General features: G+C 27.1%; 1 long non-coding RNA gene across 3 annotated transcripts in view; it reads left to right on the plus strand.

The window, feature by feature from the left end:
• Positions 1–624: 624 nt before the first annotated feature.
• Positions 625–25,064, plus strand: part of LOC143192523 (uncharacterized) — a 42,231-nt gene continuing 17,791 nt past the window's right edge. Inside the window, exons 1-2 of one of the 3 annotated variants that reach the window (XR_013004797.1) lie at positions 910–983; positions 1,046–1,125. This is a non-coding gene — a long non-coding RNA (uncharacterized LOC143192523). Of the gene's footprint in view, positions 780–874; positions 984–1,045; positions 1,126–25,064 lie in introns of those variants that run through there. The other 2 variants (XR_013004796.1, XR_013004798.1) reach the window with 2 other exon arrangements.

A 25,064-nucleotide genomic window follows, 5' to 3' on the forward strand; every position in this document is an offset into this window, starting at 1 on the left:
GGCAATAATCCATGAACTGGGCTTACTGCTTACTGGTCCACTGAATTCTCCAGATGTGGCGCCCAGCGATTATTTCCTGTTCTCAGCTCTCAAAAGGACTCTCGCTGGGAAGAAATCTTCGTCGACTGAAGAGGTCATCACCGAAACTGAGGCCTATTTTGAAGCGAAGAACAAATCGTGCTACAAAAATGGTATCGAATAGTTGAAGGGTCGCTATAGTCAGTCTATCACCCTTGAAGGGAATTATACTGAATAAAAAAACTAATTTTGCCAAAAAAATATGTTTTATTATGGCAGGCCGGGGATTTTTCAATTGACCTGTTATAATCAAATGTCTACCCCACATTCTTGTACATTCGCTATTTTGTTTTATTTTTACTCTATATTTATTCATTAGATTATCATATAAAGTTACTGAAAATTATTGAAAACTCTGAATTATATTTTAACATTTTAAAGTACATATTAGTTATTAATAATTAGGTCAAGTATTGAATATCATGAATAAGTTGTTTTATTACCTTTCGATTAACAACAGGGAATTTAAAAATATTATTCAGTGAAACGAAATATTTTAAAACTATTGATTGTTGATAAATAATTTAGATAAACACTTTTGTTCGAGGGTTTACACGTGGAAATATCAACGATATAACCAATACGACCATAGCACGTGATATATTGATTAGCAGACGAGCAGAAGACAAAAACATTTGAACGCCGTTTACAATAGTCCCGATACCAAGCCAACTAACTACAGATATCTATTCATTCGAAAGGTACGTTTTCCATTTTTGTGTACCGATAGTTAAAAACAATAATTGACCGTCTTAATCTAAACGAGACTGATTATTTTTTATCTCTTGTGATTGTGAATAAGATAATTCGGCTTACATTCCGAAAAGTAATTTATAACAAATAAAGTCTACCTGAAATATTTTTTCAGATAACGGGTGGTACTAGCGTAGGTACTTTGTGTAGAGGTAGGGATTATATTATACTCTATTAAGGTCTAATATACAGGTAAATGTTTACTGTTATATAGTGATGGTTTCGATGCCTTGTTCTTCAGTTTAAGAAGGTCTGTGACCGTGTTTAGATCGGATTTTGTACCTCAAGGTTTCGGTAAGAATTTTTTCTATTGTGGTTGTGGCGTTCAAACATATTTTTCCGACCGATTTTGTTTAAGTAAGGTTTTTAGAAATTATTTAATATACAATTAATAATTTAAACATTGTTAGCTTCTTAAGATTTGTATTGATATATTATTATAAGCCGTTGCCGATTCATTTTAAATTAAAAAAAAAACTTCTCTATAGCAACTTAAAGCTATAGTCTGTCCAAAGTTATTTTGTATTAACGTCATCTAAATTTTGTATTGATGTCAAAACGTCGCAATGTTGCCGTACCAACTTTGAGTTTTAGTTCAGTTTGGCTTTGACATACAACAAAATTCTAATCTAAATAAAACAATTAAACAAAAATAGTATTATCAAATAAAATTTATTTTAACAGTAAACAATGTGTATATTATGGAAGGACTTACAACTACAATTAAGTGCATAGTTATAATAGTTTGTGGGTTAGGGTTGTGTTTGATTATAATTACATTGAACTCTTTTTCATACTATCTATGAGTTACAGCTCTCGGCGCGTAAGTAGTTGTACTGTTGCTGTAGGCCTAATCCACCTAATTAACAATTGTATATCCAAATAATAGATTTTACTTTCATTAGAGAGTATATTTACCTTTTATGGTTAGTTCTTGTGTCCTTCAGTACAGTGTTACAGTGTCCTTACAGTAAAAACATTTGGATATCATTCAGTTCAGCAGCAATTTGTAAATTCGTTTTAGGATCAGACCTTTCATTTTCCTTCTCATTTTATTCTACTTAAAAAGAGACACAATGCTGTCTGATTAGTTCGAACACGTAAACGAATGAGCCTGTCAACGTCGTCCGGTTGTCAGACGTATGCAAAATATTTGAAAGCAATAGTGATAAGAGGTTATAACTCTAACCTATAAACTATTGTGGCTGTATAATTAACTGTAGTTTTTTAGATGTAGTATAATGTTTGAAATTTTATTTTCTATTTTTTTATAAATAATAAATTATATTTGATATTTTTGTCGAATTATTTTATTTAGATTAGAATGTTGATGTATGTCAAAGCCGAACTGAACTAAAACTCAGAGTTGATGCAACAATATTGCGACGTTTTGATGTCACAAATTTAAATGACTTATGTGCAAAATAACTTTGAAAAGACTATAGATCTTCTTCCAAATAACCAATATATTTTTATTTGTCTTTTAATTTCAGTTTTTTTTCTTTTGTGTTATATACACTTTTCAATGAAAGCTACTTTGCATTGTTATGGTATGGGTTAATGGTATTTTTCATATTCATTGTTATATGGACAGTTTGCCTCTAGGTAAAATAAATATGTACTGATTTATTCTCCTTCACTTTCATTCTTTATGTCTGAGTTTTGTTCCTATTAGTCATTAAAGCATCACCATGTGTATTTTGCAGTTATATTACAAATAGATAAAAATACACCTTAGTTGATAAGGTAGAGTTTGTAGATGCTATATTTTCGATATTTTGTTATCGGATTAAGATACGGCTATATATATTTAAACAAATGACTGCATCTCTTACACAATATAAACTAATTCTTGTTTGTATTTGCTGGTATTGTTTTTGTTTGGTTAGGTAAACTGGAAATTATGCGGAAATAGTATTAAATGATTGACCGCAATCAAAGTTATCATAAATCTTCGATAAATTTGTGTGGTTTATGCATATGTATATTGATATTAGTCACGTTAATATCTCGGATGTTTTTATGACTGGATCTATTGCTTATTGTGGGCTCCGAACCTCCGTCCTCCGCATTCTATCTGCTGGACAATGGGCAACTTTGTGATATTCCCCGAAGACAGCCAATCTGGTTTTGACTCAGATGAATTTCTTGGTCGGATTTGACATTCTTTTTTTTTGTATGGATGGCTTTCTTATCGACATTAGCTATAAATCGAGCGAGCGAGAATTTTCGTCCATTAAATTTTGTCTTTATAGCCATTCACATCAAAATTATCGCTCTTAAATCATTGAAACTAAAACCGATAATCCATAATAGGGATATGACTAAGACTCATTAACATAAGTAATAACTTTGTTGAAGTGTTTGATAATTTTCAGCAGCATTTTACTTTAAATGAAACAACAAAAGTAATGAACGCCAAGAAATTTGTCTGTTGTATGTTTAGCGTCTGTATACATTGAATAACTCTATAATGTTAAATAGAAAAATTCATTTTATGCAGAGAAATGCCAAAACCATTTCATTTGATAGTTAGATTAATCAATTTTTGTCATATTTTTGTTTTTTTGAAAATTTGACCTGGATGCCAATAAATTTTTGAATTCATTATCTTCCAACCATTTTTGTCTTCTAGGATTTATTTTATCATTGACACCAAAATCACTATTTCTAAATCATTGAAATCATTGAATCATGACAACTGCTATACGACGGAGACGCACCAACGTGTTTAGAGTTGTGTGAATGGCAAAAATACAATTTTGAGTGATCGTTTTTATACACAGAATAGCTCTATAGTGCTAAATTAAAAACTCCTACATTATGTAGAGAAATATCTAGTGTTCATGTTAGATTGTTTAACAGTTATATACATTGATACCTCCAATACTAATATTTAGCATTTTCACTAATAGATATTTTTTATGAAAATACTTACAATAACCTAATATGAGTTAAACGGAAATAATCGTAGATACACACAAAAGTAATTGATCCTAAATTGAAAAAATAATCTTTTTTGGGGCATTGAATATTATTATTTTACTAATGGCTGGCTTTTTTTGGGTACAACTACATATAAATATTTGAGGGTGGCCGTTCATATTTTCTATGTTAATTCAATTTAATTGCAAGAAGTTGATGGTTGAAATTGATATTTTGAAATTTACCCAAACACTGTTAATTTCATCTTATTTTTATTCATCCATAAACTAATTTATCAAACAACAAAAATGCTTTCTAATAATTCAATAGTTAACAATGAAAAGTGCAATTATATACAAGTTTAGGCGTCATCTTCCAGTTTACTAGCAGGGGTTGATTAGTAGGAGCTTCCCGTCCTGTTTGACAGTCTCATAATAAATTACAGTTTGCTAATCTTATCGTATCCGACACAAAACAATTTACATTCGTGATTGCCACAGATATTGATTCATGAACGATTAGGGTAACTTGTAAATTAGTTACGATACAGGATAAAAAGTTTGTTTTTCAATGAAGCAGCTTTTATTTACAATTATTTTTGCCTTAACAAGTTTAATGCTTTGCTTAATCTATAATTCTTGGTATTTTTTGGTTTATTTTCCAATATATATTTTGAATAAAACCTTGCAGTTTAATTTCTTACCTGAACAGTTTATTGGTATGACATATTGCGCATATATTAAAAATATTGTATTAATTTCAGCGACATGTAAACACTTATGCACAGAATAAAATCAACACGATAATTTTATTTGTTGCCGAAAACAAATCATTTTCAATCTCAATATATTATGACTATTAATATGAAGTTGAAGTATCTTGAGCTTTGTTTGTTTTTTTTTATGTTAGATGTTTTATTTACTTTGCTCTTTTGGAAATTGTTAGTGATGAAAAATATTTTCTAATTTTCTTATTTTTCCTCAGATTTGGTATAAATTAACTAAAATACTGGGGAATATTCAAAATTTTGATTTAGTGAATCTTAATTTGGAATTCTCAAAAATTTATTATAATCCTGTACGGTATATTTGTTATGCGAAAAGTTTATTTCTCATTAAAGCAGCTTTTCATATGAGAAAGAATATTATTTTGGGTATTTTGGGTTTAAATACCATTGTACTTTATATTTGACATGCATTTTAAATATAAATATTTGCAATATTTGGTTTATTTTCATGTATATTTCTTGAAATTGGAGTGGAATTTTAACATATAAAAGGTCAATTAAAAAGTCCCCGACCTACCATAATAAAACACATTTTATTGGCAAAATTAGTTTTTTTTATTCAACATAATTCCCTTCAAGGGTGACGCACGGATTATAGTGTCCCTCCAACTTTTTCATACCATTTTTGTAATACTATTTATCCTTTGCTTCAAAATAGGCCTCAGTTTCGGCGATCACCTCTTCATTCGACGAACATTTCTTCCCAGCGAGCATTCTTTTGAGATCTGAGAACACGAAATATTCGTGAATTATATGATGTACATGTCCTGTTGATATCTTTAGAGTGTCTGCTATTTCATTCAATTTCAATTTACAGTCATTCAAAATCATTTTGTGGATTTTTCACTGCGTTCACCGTCTTCTCATTTCACCACGTCTAAACTTAGCATGCCAATCCTTGATTGATTTTACATTGAACGATTTGGAAATAATAATGTAACTAAAACAAGAGAAGTTAACATATTAAAATCAAGCTCTAGACTAAGATTTACTTAAAGTTAGTTAAACAGATTTAGTAGAAATAACAAAAATATATTTTTCAAGTTCCTTCCATACGAACTCAATATGAAAGAGGTCTGGCGATTGTGATAGTCTTATTTTGAAAAATTTCTTGATTTGCTCTAGGAATACCAGACATAATTTTGATGAATGTTCATAGTCATTATCTTGTTGACAAACGAACCTTCATACGACTGGGCCTTTTATTACTAACTATTTTAACTATATTGTCAATCGCTCTACCCTCACTAACTTCATAGTTGATTGATTCTTTTTTTAAATGTGTGTCAATGTGTATCAAAAAATAATCATCTTATATATATGTATAAAGGAATATTTCCAAACATTTGCGTTTGATAAAGTGGTATATATGATATTGTCACTTTTATATTTACAAAGCAAATAAGCATAAACGATATTGAAATGGTGAAGTAATAGGTAAATAAATAAATTAGCAGGGGTGTAGATAATTTTTCTATATTCATCTCGACGAGAGAAAATCTTAAATAAAGCGTTAACATGTTATCAATCTTAATCGGATATACATAATATCTATTTGGTAAAATATTTAGCTATAAATTGTTCTATAATTATTTAGTTTAAATGTTGTGTAACACATACAAAGAGCAGAATAAATAGATATTAAGCTAGGAATCTTGATAATGATGTCAATTGTCATTATGTTTGTTGATAATTGATTTGCCAAACATTTTGTGACTAACCCGAATAACCTTGTTGATGATTTTGATGACTTTATTAACTCCCACTTTCTGGGCTCCCCATATTTACCATTCCTTTTCTCTGGTTGGTGTTAGATTTGTTTTTATTTTATTGTTTATGAATTAATTAGTTATTGATTAGGTTTGCTGTGCTATATTTAACTTGGCGTTGTAATTAAACTATTATTCGATCCATTATATGAAGTATATTAATAAATTGTTTTAAAATCAATTAAGGATAAATTATTCTTCAAAGACAACCAGAGATTTAATTTCAATACTATGTTATATATTAAATGTCATTTGAATAGAAATAATTGAAAATAATTCACTTTTGATTAAAAACAAAAGTTTCTATTTTATTTTTTACATATAACGTCAGCTGTAAGAGCTGTGAGGATTTGAGAGGAGGTAAATCTGGCATATTGGGTATATATATATATATATATATATATATATATATATATATATATATATATATACAATATGTAGATATAATAAGTATAATAGATTTGAATTACATTGATTTATACAATACGGTTGATACGATACAATTGATACAAGACAGTGTCATCTTGATAAATACTTTTTAAAATCCTTTAAACTAATTATTTTCTCGTTTAAGAATTTTTACATTCAGCCATCTGCTATGGTTAGAATAATAGACATTTCTTAGTATCTTAATGTGTGTTTTAGAACCCATAATGGCGATGGACAAAACTATCGGACCCTTTTGTGCTTTTATTTCATTTTTAGCTAAAAACCCTCCTGATTTTCAATACTTTAAATAGAATATTGCTATATAGTATATCCAATATATCAGTGAACTCACGTCATATTACTTTATGATGTTAAAACGGTACAATGTTGCCGCTTTTAACGTTAACATTTTACTAATTTAACTTAGTTTCATTAATAACATTGTAATTTAAATAAAATAATGAAACAAAACTGCTATAAAATATGATTTATTTTAACATTATAGTACATCTAATGTATATATTATAAAAGGACTTAAACTGCAGTTAATTAAACAGACACCATAGTTTTTAAGTGAGTGTTATTTAATTATATTTACATTGATCTAACCGAATTAATAATTCTACACACAAGTGATGTAGTTTATTTTTATTAGGGAACATATTGACCTTTTCATGTTTAGTTCTTGTTTCCTTCGTTGCTGTGTTTTTTTTTTCACAAAGGATTCCGATATCACTGTATTTCTCCTTAATTTATTATGTCACTGCCTGTGTAATTTTTTCTCGATAAAATTAGATTCAATAACTGCATTCTCCCTAATGCAATTGCCATTAATCTGCAAAACAATTAGCATTCATTCTCTCTTGGGTCATTTTAACCAAATGTTTATATATTCTGAATAATTACATACATATCCATAATGGCGAGGGACAAAACTATCGGACGCTTTTGTGCTTTTATTTCATTTTTAGCTAAAAACCTTTTTGATTTTCAATACTCTATATAGAATATTGCTATATAGTATATCCAATATATCAGTGAACTCACGTCATATTACTTTATGATGTTAAAACGGTACAATGTTGCCGCTTTTAACGTTAACATTTTACTAATTTTACTTAGTTTCATTAATAACACTGTAATCTAAATAAAATAATGAAACAAAACTGCTATAAAATATAATTTATTTTAACATTATAGTACATCTAATGTATATATTATAAAAGGACTTAAACTGCAGTTAATTAAACAGACACCATAGTTTTTAAGTGAGTGTTATTTAATTATATTTACATTGATCTAACCGAATTAATAATTCTACACACAAGTGATGTAGTTTATTTTTATTAGGGAACATATTGACCTTTTCATGTTTAGTTCTTGTTTCCTTCGTTGCTGTGTTTTTTTTTTCACAAAGGATTCCGATATCACTGTATTTCTCCTTAATTTATTATGTCACTGCCTGTGTAATTTTTTCTCGATAAAATTAGATTCAATAACTGCATTCTCCCTAATGCAATTGCCATTAATCTGCAAAACAATTAGCATTCATTCTCTCTTGGGTCATTTTAACCAAATGTTTATATATTCTGAATAATTACATACATATCCATAATGGCGAGGGACAAAACTATCGGACGCTTTTGTGCTTTTATTTCATTTTTAGCTAAAAACCTTTTTGATTTTCAATACTCTATATAGAATATTGCTATATAGTATATCCAATATATCAGTGAACTCACGTCATATTACTTTATGATGTTAAAACGGTACAATGTTGCCGCTTTTAACGTTAACATTTTACTAATTTTACTTAGTTTCATTAATAACATTGTAATCTAAATAAAATAATGAAACAAAACTGTTATAAAATATAATTTATTTTAACATTATAGTACATATAATGTATATATTATAAAAGGACTTAAACTGCAGTTAATTAAACAGACATCATAGTTTTTAAGTGAGAGTTATTTAGTTATATTTACATTGATCTAACCCAATTAATAATTCGACACACAAGTAATGTAGTTTATTTTCATTAGGGAACATATTGACCTTTTCATGTTTAGTTCTTGTTTCCTTCGTTGCTGTGTTTTTTTTCACAAATGATTCCGATATCACTATATTTCTCCTTAGTTTATTATGTCACTGCCTGTGTAATTTTTTCTCGATAAAATTAGATTCAATAACTGCATTCTCCCTAATGCAATTGACATTAATCTGCAAAACAATTAGCATTCATTCTCTCTTGGGTCATTTTAACCAAATGTTTATATATTCTGAATAATTACATACATATCCATAATGGCGATGGACAAAACTATCGGACGCTTTTGTGCTTTTATTTCATTTTTAGCTAAAAACCTTTTTGATTTTCAATACTCTATATAGAATATTGCTATATAGTATATCCAATATATCAGTGAACTCACGTCATATTACTTTATGATGTTAAAACGGTACAATGTTGCCGCTTTTAACGTTAACATTTTACTAATTTAACTTAGTTTCATTAATAACATTGTAATCTAAATAAAATAATGAAACAAAACTGCTATAAAATATAATTTATTTTAACATTATAGTACATCTAATGTATATATTATAAAATGACTTAAACTGCAGTTAATTAAACATACATCATAGTTTTTAAGTGAGAGTTATTTAGTTATATTTACATTGACCTAACCCAATTAATAATTCGACACACAAGTAATGTAGTTTATTTTCATTAGGGAACATATTGACCTTTTCATGTTTAGTTCTTGTTTCCTTCGTTGCTGTGTTTTTTTTTCACAAATAATTCTGATATCGCTATATTTCTCCTTAGTTTATTATGTCACTGCCTGTGTAATTTTTTCTCGATAAAATTAGATTCAATAACTGCATTCTCCCTAATGCAATTGCCATTAATCTGCAAAACAATTAGCATTCATTCTCTCTTGGGTCATTTTAACCAAATGTTTATATATTCTGAATAATTACATACATATCCATAATGGCGAGGGACAAAACTATCGGACGCTTTTGTGCTTTTATTTCATTTTTAGCTAAAAACCTTTTTGATTTTCAATACTCTATATAGAATATTGCTATATAGTATATCCAATATATCAGTGAACTCACGTCATATTACTTTATGATGTTAAAACGGTACAATGTTGCCGCTTTTAACGTTAACATTTTACTAATTTTACTTAGTTTCATTAATAACATTGTAATCTAAATAAAATAATGAAACAAAACTGTTATAAAATATAATTTATTTTAACATTATAGTACATATAATGTATATATTATAAAAGGACTTAAACTGCAGTTAATTAAACAGACATCATAGTTTTTAAGTGAGAGTTATTTAGTTATATTTACATTGATCTAACCCAATTAATAATTCGACACACAAGTAATGTAGTTTATTTTCATTAGGGAACATATTGACCTTTTCATGTTTAGTTCTTGTTTCCTTCGGTGCTGTGTTTTTTTTTCACAAATAATTCTGATATCGCTATATTTCTCCTTAGTTTATTATGTCACTGCCTGTGTAATTTTTTCTCGATAAAATTAGATTCAATAACTGCATTCTCCCTAATGCAATTGCCATTAATCTGCAAAACAATTAGCATTCATTCTCTCTTGGGTCATTTTAACCAAATGTTTATATATTCTGAATAATTACATACATATCCATAATGGCGAGGGACAAAACTATCGGACGCTTTTGTGCTTTTATTTCATTTTTAGCTAAAAACCTTTTTGATTTTCAATACTCTATATAGAATATTGCTATATAGTATATCCAATATATCAGTGAACTCACGTCATATTACTTTATGATGTTAAAACGGTACAATGTTGCCGCTTTTAACGTTAACATTTTACTAATTTAACTTAGTTTCATTAATAACATTGTAATCTAAATAAAATAATGAAACAAAACTGCTATAAAATATAATTTATTTTAACATTATAGTACATCTAATGTATATATTATAAAATGACTTAAACTGCAGTTAATTAAACATACATCATAGTTTTTAAGTGAGAGTTATTTAGTTATATTTACATTGATCTAACCCAATTAATAATTCGACACACAAGTAATGTAGTTTATTTTCATTAGGGAACATATTGACCTTTTCATGTTTAGTTCTTGTTTCCTTCGTTGCTGTGTTTTTTTTTCACAAATAATTCTGATATCGCTATATTTCTCCTTAGTTTATTATGTCACTGCCTGTGTAATTTTTTCTCGATAAAATTAGATTCAATAACTGCATTCTCCCTAATGCAATTGCCATTAATCTGCAAAACAATTAGCATTCATTCTCTCTTGGGTCATTTTAACCAAATGTTTATATATTCTGAATAATTACATACATATCCATAATGGCGAGGGACAAAACTATCGGACGCTTTTGTGCTTTTATTTCATTTTTAGCTAAAAACCTTTTTGATTTTCAATACTCTATATAGAATATTGCTATATAGTATATCCAATATATCAGTGAACTCACGTCATATTACTTTATGATGTTAAAACGGTACAATGTTGCCGCTTTTAACGTTAACATTTTACTAATTTAACTTAGTTTCATTAATAACATTGTAATCTAAATAAAATAATGAAACAAAACTGCTATAAAATATAATTTATTTTAACATTATAGTACATCTAATGTATATATTATAAAATGACTTAAACTGCAGTTAATTAAACATACATCATAGTTTTTAAGTGAGAGTTATTTAGTTATATTTACATTGATCTAACCCAATTAATAATTCGACACACAAGTAATGTAGTTTATTTTCATTAGGGAACATATTGACCTTTTCATGTTTAGTTCTTGTTTCCTTCGTTGCTGTGTTTTTTTTCACAAATGATTCCGATATCACTATATTTCTCCTTAGTTTATTATGTCACTGCCTGTGTAATTTTCTCTCGATAAAATTAGATTCAATAACTGCATTCTCCCTAATGCAATTGCCATTAATCTGCAAAACAATTAGCATTCATTCTCTCTTGGGTCATTTTAACCAAATGTTTATATATTCTGAATAATTACATACATATCCATAATGGCGAGGGACAAAACTATCGGACGCTTTTGTGCTTTTATTTCATTTTTAGCTAAAAACCTTTTTGATTTTCAATACTCTATATAGAATATTGCTATATAGTATATCCAATATATCAGTGAACTCACGTCATATTACTTTATGATGTTAAAACGGTACAATGTTGCCGCTTTTAACGTTAACATTTTACTAATTTAACTTAGTTTCATTAATAACATTGTAATCTAAATAAAATAATGAAACAAAACTGCTATAAAATATAATTTATTTTAACATTATAGTACATCTAATGTATATATTATAAAATGACTTAAACTGCAGTTAATTAAACATACATCATAGTTTTTAAGTGAGAGTTATTTAGTTATATTTACATTGATCTAACCCAATTAATAATTCGACACACAAGTAATGTAGTTTATTTTTATTAGGGAACATATTGACCTTTTCATGTTTAGTTCTTGTTTCCTTCGTTGCTGTGTTTTTTTTCACAAATGATTCCGATATCACTATATTTCTCCTTAGTTTATTATGTCACTGCCTGTGTAATTTTTTCTCGATAAAATTAGATTCAATAACTGCATTCTCCCTAATGCAATTGCCATTAATCTGCAAAACAATTAGCATTCATTCTCTCTTGGGTCATTTTAACCAAATGTTTATATATTCTGAATAATTACATACATATCCATAATGGCGAGGGACAAAACTATCGGACGCTTTTGTGCTTTTATTTCATTTTTAGCTAAAAACCTTTTTGATTTTCAATACTCTATATAGAATATTGCTATATAGTATATCCAATATATCAGTGAACTCACGTCATATTACTTTATGATGTTAAAACGGTACAATGTTGCCGCTTTTAACGTTAACATTTTACTAATTTAACTTAGTTTCATTAATAACATTGTAATCTAAATAAAATAATGAAACAAAACTGCTATAAAATATAATTTATTTTAACATTATAGTACATATAATGTATATATTATAAAAGGACTTAAACTGCAGTTAATTAAACAGACATCATAGTTTTTAAGTGAGAGTTATTTAGTTATATTTACATTGATCTAACCCAATTAATAATTCGACACACAAGTAATGTAGTTTATTTTCATTAGGGAACATATTGACCTTTTCATGTTTAGTTCTTGTTTCCTTCGTTGCTGTGTTTTTTTTTCACAAATAATTCTGATATCGCTATATTTCTCCTTAGTTTATTATGTCACTGCCTGTGTAATTTTTTCTCGATAAAATTAGATTCAATAACTGCATTCTCCCTAATGCAATTGCCATTAATCTGCAAAACAATTAGCATTCATTCTCTCTTGGGTCATTTTAACCAAATGTTTATATATTCTGAATAATTACATACATATCCATAATGGCGAGGGACAAAACTATCGGACGCTTTTGTGCTTTTATTTCATTTTTAGCTAAAAACCTTTTTGATTTTCAATACTCTATATAGAATATTGCTATATAGTATATCCAATATATCAGTGAACTCACGTCATATTACTTTATGATGTTAAAACGGTACAATGTTGCCGCTTTTAACGTTAACATTTTACTAATTTAACTTAGTTTCATTAATAACATTGTAATCTAAATAAAATAATGAAACAAAACTGCTATAAAATATAATTTATTTTAACATTATAGTACATCTAATGTATATATTATAAAATGACTTAAACTGCAGTTAATTAAACATACATCATAGTTTTTAAGTGAGAGTTATTTAGTTATATTTACATTGATCTAACCCAATTAATAATTCGACACACAAGTAATGTAGTTTATTTTCATTAGGGAACATATTGACCTTTTCATGTTTAGTTCTTGTTTCCTTCGTTGCTGTGTTTTTTTTCACAAATGATTCCGATATCACTATATTTCTCCTTAGTTTATTATGTCACTGCCTGTGTAATTTTTTCTCGATAAAATTAGATTCAATAACTGCATTCTCCCTAATGCAATTGCCATTAATCTGCAAAGCAATTAGCATTCATTCTCTCTTGGGTCATTTTAACCAAATGTTTATATATTCTGAATAATTACATACATATCCATAATGGCGAGGGACAAAACTATCGGACGCTTTTGTGCTTTTATTTCATTTTTAGCTAAAAACCTTTTTGATTTTCAATACTCTATATAGAATATTGCTATATAGTATATCCAATATATCAGTGAACTCACGTCATATTACTTTATGATGTTAAAACGGTACAATGTTGCCGCTTTTAACGTTAACATTTTACTAATTTAACTTAGTTTCATTAATAACATTGTAATCTAAATAAAATAATGAAACAAAACTGCTATAAAATATAATTTATTTTAACATTATAGTACATCTAATGTATATATTATAAAATGACTTAAACTGCAGTTAATTAAACATACATCATAGTTTTTAAGTGAGAGTTATTTAGTTATATTTACATTGATCTAACCCAATTAATAATTCGACACACAAGTAATGTAGTTTATTTTTATTAGGGAACATATTGACCTTTTCATGTTTAGTTCTTGTTTCCTTCGTTGCTGTGTTTTTTTTCACAAATGATTCCGATATCACTATATTTCTCCTTAGTTTATTATGTCACTGCCTGTGTAATTTTTTCTCGATAAAATTAGATTCAATAACTGCATTCTCCCTAATGCAATTGCCATTAATCTGCAAAACAATTAGCATTCATTCTCTCTTGGGTCATTTTAACCAAATGTTTATATATTCTGAATAATTACATACATATCCATAATGGCGATGGACAAAACTATCGGACGCTTTTGTGCTTTTATTTCATTTTTAGCTAAAAACCTTTTTGATTTTCAATACTCTATATAGAATATTGCTATATAGTATATCCAATATATCAGTGAACTCACGTCATATTACTTTATGATGTTAAAACGGTACAATGTTGCCGCTTTTAACGTTAACATTTTACTAATTTTACTTAGTTTCATTAATAACATTGTAATCTAAATAAAATTGTGAAACAAAACTGCTATAAAATATAATTTATTTTAACATTATAGTACATCTAATGTATATATTATAAAATGATTTAAACTGCAGTTAATTAAACAGACATCATAGTTTTTAAGTGAGAGTTATTTAATTATATTTACATTGATCTAACCGAATTAATAATTCTACACACAAGTGATGTAGTTTATTTTCATTAGGGAACATATTGACCTTTTCATGTTTAGTTCTTGTTTCCTTCGTTGCTGTGTTTTTTTTTCACAAATAATTCTGATATCGCTATATTTCTCCTTAGTTTATTATGTCACTGCCTGTGTAATTTTTTCTCGATAAAATTAGATTCAATAACTGCATTCTCCCTAATGCAATTGCCATTAATCTGCAAAACAATTAGCATTCATTCTCTCTTGGGTCATTTTAACCAAATGTTTATATATTCTGAATAATTACATACATATCCATAATGGCGAGGGACAAAACTATCGGACGCTTTTGTGCTTTTATTTCATTTTTAGCTAAAAACCTTTTTGATTTTCAATACTCTATATAGAATATTGCTATATAGTATATCCAATATATCAGTGAACTCACGTCATATTACTTTATGATGTTAAAACGGTACAATGTTGCCGCTTTTAACGTTAACATTTTACTAATTTAACTTAGTTTCATTAATAACATTGTAATCTAAATAAAATAATGAAACAAAACTGCTATAAAATATAATTTATTTTAACATTATAGTACATCTAATGTATATATTATAAAATGACTTAAACTGCAGTTAATTAAACATACATCATAGTTTTTAAGTGAGAGTTATTTAGTTATATTTACATTGATCTAACCCAATTAATAATTCGACACACAAGTAATGTAGTTTATTTTCATTAGGGAACATATTGACCTTTTCATGTTTAGTTCTTGTTTCCTTCGTTGCTGTGTTTTTTTTTTTCACAAATAATTCTGATATCGCTATATTTCTCCTTAGTTTATTATGTCACTGCCTGTGTAATTTTTTCTCGATAAAATTAGATTCAATAACTGCATTCTCCCTAATGCAATTGCCATTAATCTGCAAAACAATTAGCATTCATTCTCTCTTGGGTCATTTTAACCAAATGTTTATATATTCTGAATAATTACATACATATCCATAATGGCGAGGGACAAAACTATCGGACGCTTTTGTGCTTTTATTTCATTTTTAGCTAAAAACCTTTTTGATTTTCAATACTCTATATAGAATATTGCTATATAGTATATCCAATATATCAGTGAACTCACGTCATATTACTTTATGATGTTAAAACGGTACAATGTTGCCGCTTTTAACGTTAACATTTTACTAATTTTACTTAGTTTCATTAATAACATTGTAATCTAAATAAAATTGTGAAACAAAACTGCTATAAAATATAATTTATTTTAACATTATAGTACATCTAATGTATATATTATAAAATGATTTAAACTGCAGTTAATTAAACAGACATCATAGTTTTTAAGTGAGAGTTATTTAATTATATTTACATTGATCTAACCGAATTAATAATTCTACACACAAGTGATGTAGTTTATTTTCATTAGGGAACATATTGACCTTTTCATGTTTAGTTCTTGTTTCCTTCGTTGCTGTGTTTTTTTTTCACAAATAATTCTGATATCGCTATATTTCTCCTTAGTTTATTATGTCACTGCCTGTGTAATTTTTTCTCGATAAAATTAGATTCAATAACTGCATTCTCCCTAATGCAATTGCCATTAATCTGCAAAACAATTAGCATTCATTCTCTCTTGGGTCATTTTAACCAAATGTTTATATATTCTGAATAATTACATACATATCCATAATGGCGAGGGACAAAACTATCGGACGCTTTTGTGCTTTTATTTCATTTTTAGCTAAAAACCTTTTTGATTTTCAATACTCTATATAGAATATTGCTATATAGTATATCCAATATATCAGTGAACTCACGTCATATTACTTTATGATGTTAAAACGGTACAATGTTGCCGCTTTTAACGTTAACATTTTACTAATTTTACTTAGTTTCATTAATAACATTGTAATCTAAATAAAATTGTGAAACAAAACTGCTATAAAATATAATTTATTTTAACATTATAGTACATCTAATGTATATATTATAAAATGATTTAAACTGCAGTTAATTAAACAGACATCATAGTTTTTAAGTGAGAGTTATTTAATTATATTTACATTGATCTAACCGAATTAATAATTCTACACACAAGTGATGTAGTTTATTTTCATTAGGGAACATATTGACCTTTTCATGTTTAGTTCTTGTTTCCTTCGTTGCTGTGTTTTTTTTTCACAAATAATTCTGATATCGCTATATTTCTCCTTAGTTTATTATGTCACTGCCTGTGTAATTTTTTCTCGATAAAATTAGATTCAATAACTGCATTCTCCCTAATGCAATTGCCATTAATCTGCAAAACAATTAGCATTCATTCTCTCTTGGGTCATTTTAACCAAATGTTTATATATTCTGAATAATTACATACATATCCATAATGGCGATGGACAAAACTATCGGACGCTTTTGTGCTTTTATTTCATTTTTAGCTAAAAACCTTTTTGATTTTCAATACTCTATATAGAATATTGCTATATAGTATATCCAATATATCAGTGAACTCACGTCATATTACTTTATGATGTTAAAACGGTACAATGTTGCCGCTTTTAACGTTAACATTTTACTAATTAAACTTAGTTTCATTAATAACATTGTAATCTAAATAAAATAATGAAACAAAACTGCTATAAAATATAATTTATTTTAACATTATAGTACATCTAATGTATATATTATAAAATGACTTAAACTGCAGTTAATTAAACATACATCATAGTTTTTAAGTGAGAGTTATTTAGTTATATTTACATTGATCTAACCCAATTAATAATTCGACACACAAGTAATGTAGTTTATTTTCATTAGGGAACATATTGACCTTTTCATGTTTAGTTCTTGTTTCCTTCGTTGCTGTGTTTTTTTTTCACAAATAATTCTGATATCGCTATATTTCTCCTTAGTTTATTATGTCACTGCCTGTGTAATTTTTTCTCGATAAAATTAGATTCAATAACTGCATTCTCCCTAATGCAATTGCCATTAATCTGCAAAACAATTAGCATTCATTCTCTCTTGGGTCATTTTAACCAAATGTTTATATATTCTGAATAATTACATACATATCCATAATGGCGATGGACAAAACTATCGGACGCTTTTGTGCTTTTATTTCATTTTTAGCTAAAAACCTTTTTGATTTTCAATACTCTATATAGAATATTGCTATATAGTATATCCAATATATCAGTGAACTCACGTCATATTACTTTATGATGTTAAAACGGTACAATGTTGCCGCTTTTAACGTTAACATTTTACTAATTTAACTTAGTTTCATTAATAACATTGTAATCTAAATAAAATAATGAAACAAAACTGCTATAAAATATAATTTATTTTAACATTATAGTACATCTAATGTATATATTATAAAATGATTTAAACTGCAGTTAATTAAACATACATCATAGTTTTTAAGTGAGAGTTATTTAGTTATATTTACATTGATCTAACCCAATTAATAATTCGACACACAAGTAATGTAGTTTATTTTCATTAGGGAACATATTGACCTTTTCATGTTTAGTTCTTGTTTCCTTCGTTGCTGTGTTTTTTTTTCACAAATAATTCTGATATCGCTATATTTCTCCTTAGTTTATTATGTCACTGCCTGTGTAATTTTTTCTCGATAAAATTAGATTCAATAACTGCATTCTCCCTAATGCAATTGCCATTAATCTGCAAAACAATTAGCATTCATTCTCTCTTGGGTCATTTTAACCAAATGTTTATATATTCTGAATAATTACATACATATCCATAATGGCGAGGGACAAAACTATCGGACGCTTTTGTGCTTTTATTTCATTTTTAGCTAAAAACCTTTTTGATTTTCAATACTCTATATAGAATATTGCTATATAGTATATCCAATATATCAGTGAACTCACGTCATATTACTTTATGATGTTAAAACGGTACAATGTTGCCGCTTTTAACGTTAACATTTTACTAATTTTACTTAGTTTCATTAATAACATTGTAATCTAAATAAAATTGTGAAACAAAACTGCTATAAAATATAATTTATTTTAACATTATAGTACATCTAATGTATATATTATAAAATGACTTAAACTGCAGTTAATTAAACATACATCATAGTTTTTAAGTGAGAGTTATTTAGTTATATTTACATTGATCTAACCCAATTAATAATTCGACACACAAGTAATGTAGTTTATTTTCATTAGGGAACATATTGACCTTTTCATGTTTAGTTCTTGTTTCCTTCGTTGCTGTGTTTTTTTTTCACAAATAATTCTGATATCGCTATATTTCTCCTTAGTTTATTATGTCACTGCCTGTGTAATTTTTTCTCGATAAAATTAGATTCAATAACTGCATTCTCCCTAATGCAATTGCCATTAATCTGCAAAACAATTAGCATTCATTCTCTCTTGGGTCATTTTAACCAAATGTTTATATATTCTGAATAATTACATACATATCCATAATGGCGATGGACAAAACTATCGGACGCTTTTGTGCTTTTATTTCATTTTTAGCTAAAAACCTTTTTGATTTTCAATACTCTATATAGAATATTGCTATATAGTATATCCAATATATCAGTGAACTCACGTCATATTACTTTATGATGTTAAAACGGTACAATGTTGCCGCTTTTAACGTTAACATTTTACTAATTTAACTTAGTTTCATTAATAACATTGTAATCTAAATAAAATAATGAAACAAAACTGCTATAAAATATAATTTATTTTAACATTATAGTACATCTAATGTATATATTATAAAATGACTTAAACTGCAGTTAATTAAACATACATCATAGTTTTTAAGTGAGAGTTATTTAGTTATATTTACATTGATCTAACCCAATTAATAATTCGACACACAAGTAATGTAGTTTATTTTCATTAGGGAACATATTGACCTTTTCATGTTTAGTTCTTGTTTCCTTCGTTGCTGTGTTTTTTTTCACAAATGATTCCGATATCACTATATTTCTCCTTAGTTTATTATGTCACTGCCTGTGTAATTTTTTCTCGATAAAATTAGATTCAATAACTGCATTCTCCCTAATGCAATTGCCATTAATCTGCAAAACAATTAGCATTCATTCTCTCTTGGGTCATTTTAACCAAATGTTTATATATTCTGAATAATTACATACATATCCATAATGGCGATGGACAAAACTATCGGACGCTTTTGTGCTTTTATTTCATTTTTAGCTAAAAACCTTTTTGATTTTCAATACTCTATATAGAATATTGCTATATAGTATATCCAATATATCAGTGAACTCACGTCATATTACTTTATGATGTTAAAACGGTACAATGTTGCCGCTTTTAACGTTAACATTTTACTAATTTTACTTAGTTTCATTAATAACATTGTAATCTAAATAAAATTGTGAAACAAAACTGCTATAAAATATAATTTATTTTAACATTATAGTACATCTAATGTATATATTATAAAATGATTTAAACTGCAGTTAATTAAACAGACATCATAGTTTTTAAGTGAGAGTTATTTAATTATATTTACATTGATCTAACCGAATTAATAATTCTACACACAAGTGATGTAGTTTATTTTCATTAGGGAACATATTGACCTTTTCATGTTTAGTTCTTGTTTCCTTCGTTGCTGTGTTTTTTTTTCACAAATAATTCTGATATCGCTATATTTCTCCTTAGTTTATTATGTCACTGCCTGTGTAATTTTTTCTCGATAAAATTAGATTCAATAACTGCATTCTCCCTAATGCAATTGCCATTAATCTGCAAAACAATTAGCATTCATTCTCTCTTGGGTCATTTTAACCAAATGTTTATATATTCTGAATAATTACATACATATCCATAATGGCGATGGACAAAACTATCGGACGCTTTTGTGCTTTTATTTCATTTTTAGCTAAAAACCTTTTTGATTTTCAATACTCTATATAGAATATTGCTATATAGTATATCCAATATATCAGTGAACTCACGTCATATTACTTTATGATGTTAAAACGGTACAATGTTGCCGCTTTTAACGTTAACATTTTACTAATTTAACTTAGTTTCATTAATAACATTGTAATCTAAATAAAATAATGAAACAAAACTGCTATAAAATATAATTTATTTTAACATTATAGTACATCTAATGTATATATTATAAAATGATTTAAACTGCAGTTAATTAAACATACATCATAGTTTTTAAGTGAGAGTTATTTAGTTATATTTACATTGATCTAACCCAATTAATAATTCGACACACAAGTAATGTAGTTTATTTTCATTAGGGAACATATTGACCTTTTCATGTTTAGTTCTTGTTTCCTTCGTTGCTGTGTTTTTTTTTCACAAATAATTCTGATATCGCTATATTTCTCCTTAGTTTATTATGTCACTGCCTGTGTAATTTTTTCTCGATAAAATTAGATTCAATAACTGCATTCTCCCTAATGCAATTGCCATTAATCTGCAAAACAATTAGCATTCATTCTCTCTTGGGTCATTTTAACCAAATGTTTATATATTCTGAATAATTACATACATATCCATAATGGCGAGGGACAAAACTATCGGACGCTTTTGTGCTTTTATTTCATTTTTAGCTAAAAACCTTTTTGATTTTCAATACTCTATATAGAATATTGCTATATAGTATATCCAATATATCAGTGAACTCACGTCATATTACTTTATGATGTTAAAACGGTACAATGTTGCCGCTTTTAACGTTAACATTTTACTAATTTTACTTAGTTTCATTAATAACATTGTAATCTAAATAAAATTGTGAAACAAAACTGCTATAAAATATAATTTATTTTAACATTATAGTACATCTAATGTATATATTATAAAATGACTTAAACTGCAGTTAATTAAACATACATCATAGTTTTTAAGTGAGAGTTATTTAGTTATATTTACATTGATCTAACCCAATTAATAATTCGACACACAAGTAATGTAGTTTATTTTCATTAGGGAACATATTGACCTTTTCATGTTTAGTTCTTGTTTCCTTCGTTGCTGTGTTTTTTTTTCACAAATAATTCTGATATCGCTATATTTCTCCTTAGTTTATTATGTCACTGCCTGTGTAATTTTTTCTCGATAAAATTAGATTCAATAACTGCATTCTCCCTAATGCAATTGCCATTAATCTGCAAAACAATTAGCATTCATTCTCTCTTGGGTCATTTTAACCAAATGTTTATATATTCTGAATAATTACATACATATCCATAATGGCGATGGACAAAACTATCGGACGCTTTTGTGCTTTTATTTCATTTTTAGCTAAAAACCTTTTTGATTTTCAATACTCTATATAGAATATTGCTATATAGTATATCCAATATATCAGTGAACTCACGTCATATTACTTTATGATGTTAAAACGGTACAATGTTGCCGCTTTTAACGTTAACATTTTACTAATTTAACTTAGTTTCATTAATAACATTGTAATCTAAATAAAATAATGAAACAAAACTGCTATAAAATATAATTTATTTTAACATTATAGTACATCTAATGTATATATTATAAAATGACTTAAACTGCAGTTAATTAAACATACATCATAGTTTTTAAGTGAGAGTTATTTAGTTATATTTACATTGATCTAACCCAATTAATAATTCGACACACAAGTAATGTAGTTTATTTTCATTAGGGAACATATTGACCTTTTCATGTTTAGTTCTTGTTTCCTTCGTTGCTGTGTTTTTTTTCACAAATGATTCCGATATCACTATATTTCTCCTTAGTTTATTATGTCACTGCCTGTGTAATTTTTTCTCGATAAAATTAGATTCAATAACTGCATTCTCCCTAATGCAATTGCCATTAATCTGCAAAACAATTAGCATTCATTCTCTCTTGGGTCATTTTAACCAAATGTTTATATATTCTGAATAATTACATACATATCCATAATGGCGATGGACAAAACTATCGGACGCTTTTGTGCTTTTATTTCATTTTTAGCTAAAAACCTTTTTGATTTTCAATACTCTATATAGAATATTGCTATATAGTATATCCAATATATCAGTGAACTCACGTCATATTACTTTATGATGTTAAAACGGTACAATGTTGCCGCTTTTAACGTTAACATTTTACTAATTTTACTTAGTTTCATTAATAACATTGTAATCTAAATAAAATTGTGAAACAAAACTGCTATAAAATATAATTTATTTTAACATTATAGTACATCTAATGTATATATTATAAAATGATTTAAACTGCAGTTAATTAAACAGACATCATAGTTTTTAAGTGAGAGTTATTTAATTATATTTACATTGATCTAACCGAATTAATAATTCTACACACAAGTGATGTAGTTTATTTTCATTAGGGAACATATTGACCTTTTCATGTTTAGTTCTTGTTTCCTTCGTTGCTGTGTTTTTTTTTCACAAATAATTCTGATATCGCTATATTTCTCCTTAGTTTATTATGTCACTGCCTGTGTAATTTTTTCTCGATAAAATTAGATTCAATAACTGCATTCTCCCTAATGCAATTGCCATTAATCTGCAAAACAATTAGCATTCATTCTCTCTTGGGTCATTTTAACCAAATGTTTATATATTCTGAATAATTACATACATATCCATAATGGCGATGGACAAAACTATCGGACGCTTTTGTGCTTTTATTTCATTTTTAGCTAAAAACCTTTTTGATTTTCAATACTCTATATAGAATATTGCTATATAGTATATCCAATATATCAGTGAACTCACGTCATATTACTTTATGATGTTAAAACGGTACAATGTTGCCGCTTTTAACGTTAACATTTTACTAATTTTACTTAGTTTCATTAATAACATTGTAATCTAAATAAAATTGTGAAACAAAACTGCTATAAAATATAATTTATTTTAACATTATAGTACATCTAATGTATATATTATAAAATGATTTAAACTGCAGTTAATTAAACAGACATCATAGTTTTTAAGTGAGAGTTATTTAATTATATTTACATTGATCTAACCGAATTAATAATTCTACACACAAGTGATGTAGTTTATTTTCATTAGGGAACATATTGACCTTTTCATGTTTAGTTCTTGTTTCCTTCGTTGCTGTGTTTTTTTTTCACAAATAATTCTGATATCGCTATATTTCTCCTTAGTTTATTATGTCACTGCCTGTGTAATTTTTTCTCGATAAAATTAGATTCAATAACTGCATTCTCCCTAATGCAATTGCCATTAATCTGCAAAACAATTAGCATTCATTCTCTCTTGGGTCATTTTAACCAAATGTTTATATATTCTGAATAATTACATACATATCCATAATGGCGAGGGACAAAACTATCGGACGCTTTTGTGCTTTTATTTCATTTTTAGCTAAAAACCTTTTTGATTTTCAATACTCTATATAGTATATTGCTATATAGTATATCCAATATATCAGTGAACTCACGTCATATTACTTTATGATGTTAAAACGGTACAATGTTGCCGCTTTTAACGTTAACATTTTACTAATTTAACTTAGTTTCATTAATAACATTGTAATCTAAATAAAATAATGAAACAAAACTGCTATAAAATATAATTTATTTTAACATTATAGTACATCTAATGTATATATTATAAAATGACTTAAACTGCAGTTAATTAAACATACATCATAGTTTTTAAGTGAGAGTTATTTAGTTATATTTACATTGATCTAACCCAATTAATAATTCGACACACAAGTAATGTAGTTTATTTTCATTAGGGAACATATTGACCTTTTCATGTTTAGTTCTTGTTTCCTTCGTTGCTGTGTTTTTTTTTCACAAATAATTCTGATATCGCTATATTTCTCCTTAGTTTATTATGTCACTGCCTGTGTAATTTTTTCTCGATAAAATTAGATTCAATAACTGCATTCTCCCTAATGCAATTGCCATTAATCTGCAAAACAATTAGCATTCATTCTCTCTTGGGTCATTTTAACCAAATGTTTATATATTCTGAATAATTACATACATATCCATAATGACGAGGGACAAAACTATCGGACGCTTTTGTGCTTTTATTTCATTTTTAGCTAAAA

Source organism: Rhynchophorus ferrugineus, unplaced genomic scaffold (genome assembly GCF_030347505.1).
Source record: "Rhynchophorus ferrugineus isolate W39M unplaced genomic scaffold, kcgeb_rfMv2 rfM3, whole genome shotgun sequence".
NCBI classification, from domain to species: Eukaryota; Metazoa; Arthropoda; class Insecta; order Coleoptera; family Curculionidae; genus Rhynchophorus; species Rhynchophorus ferrugineus.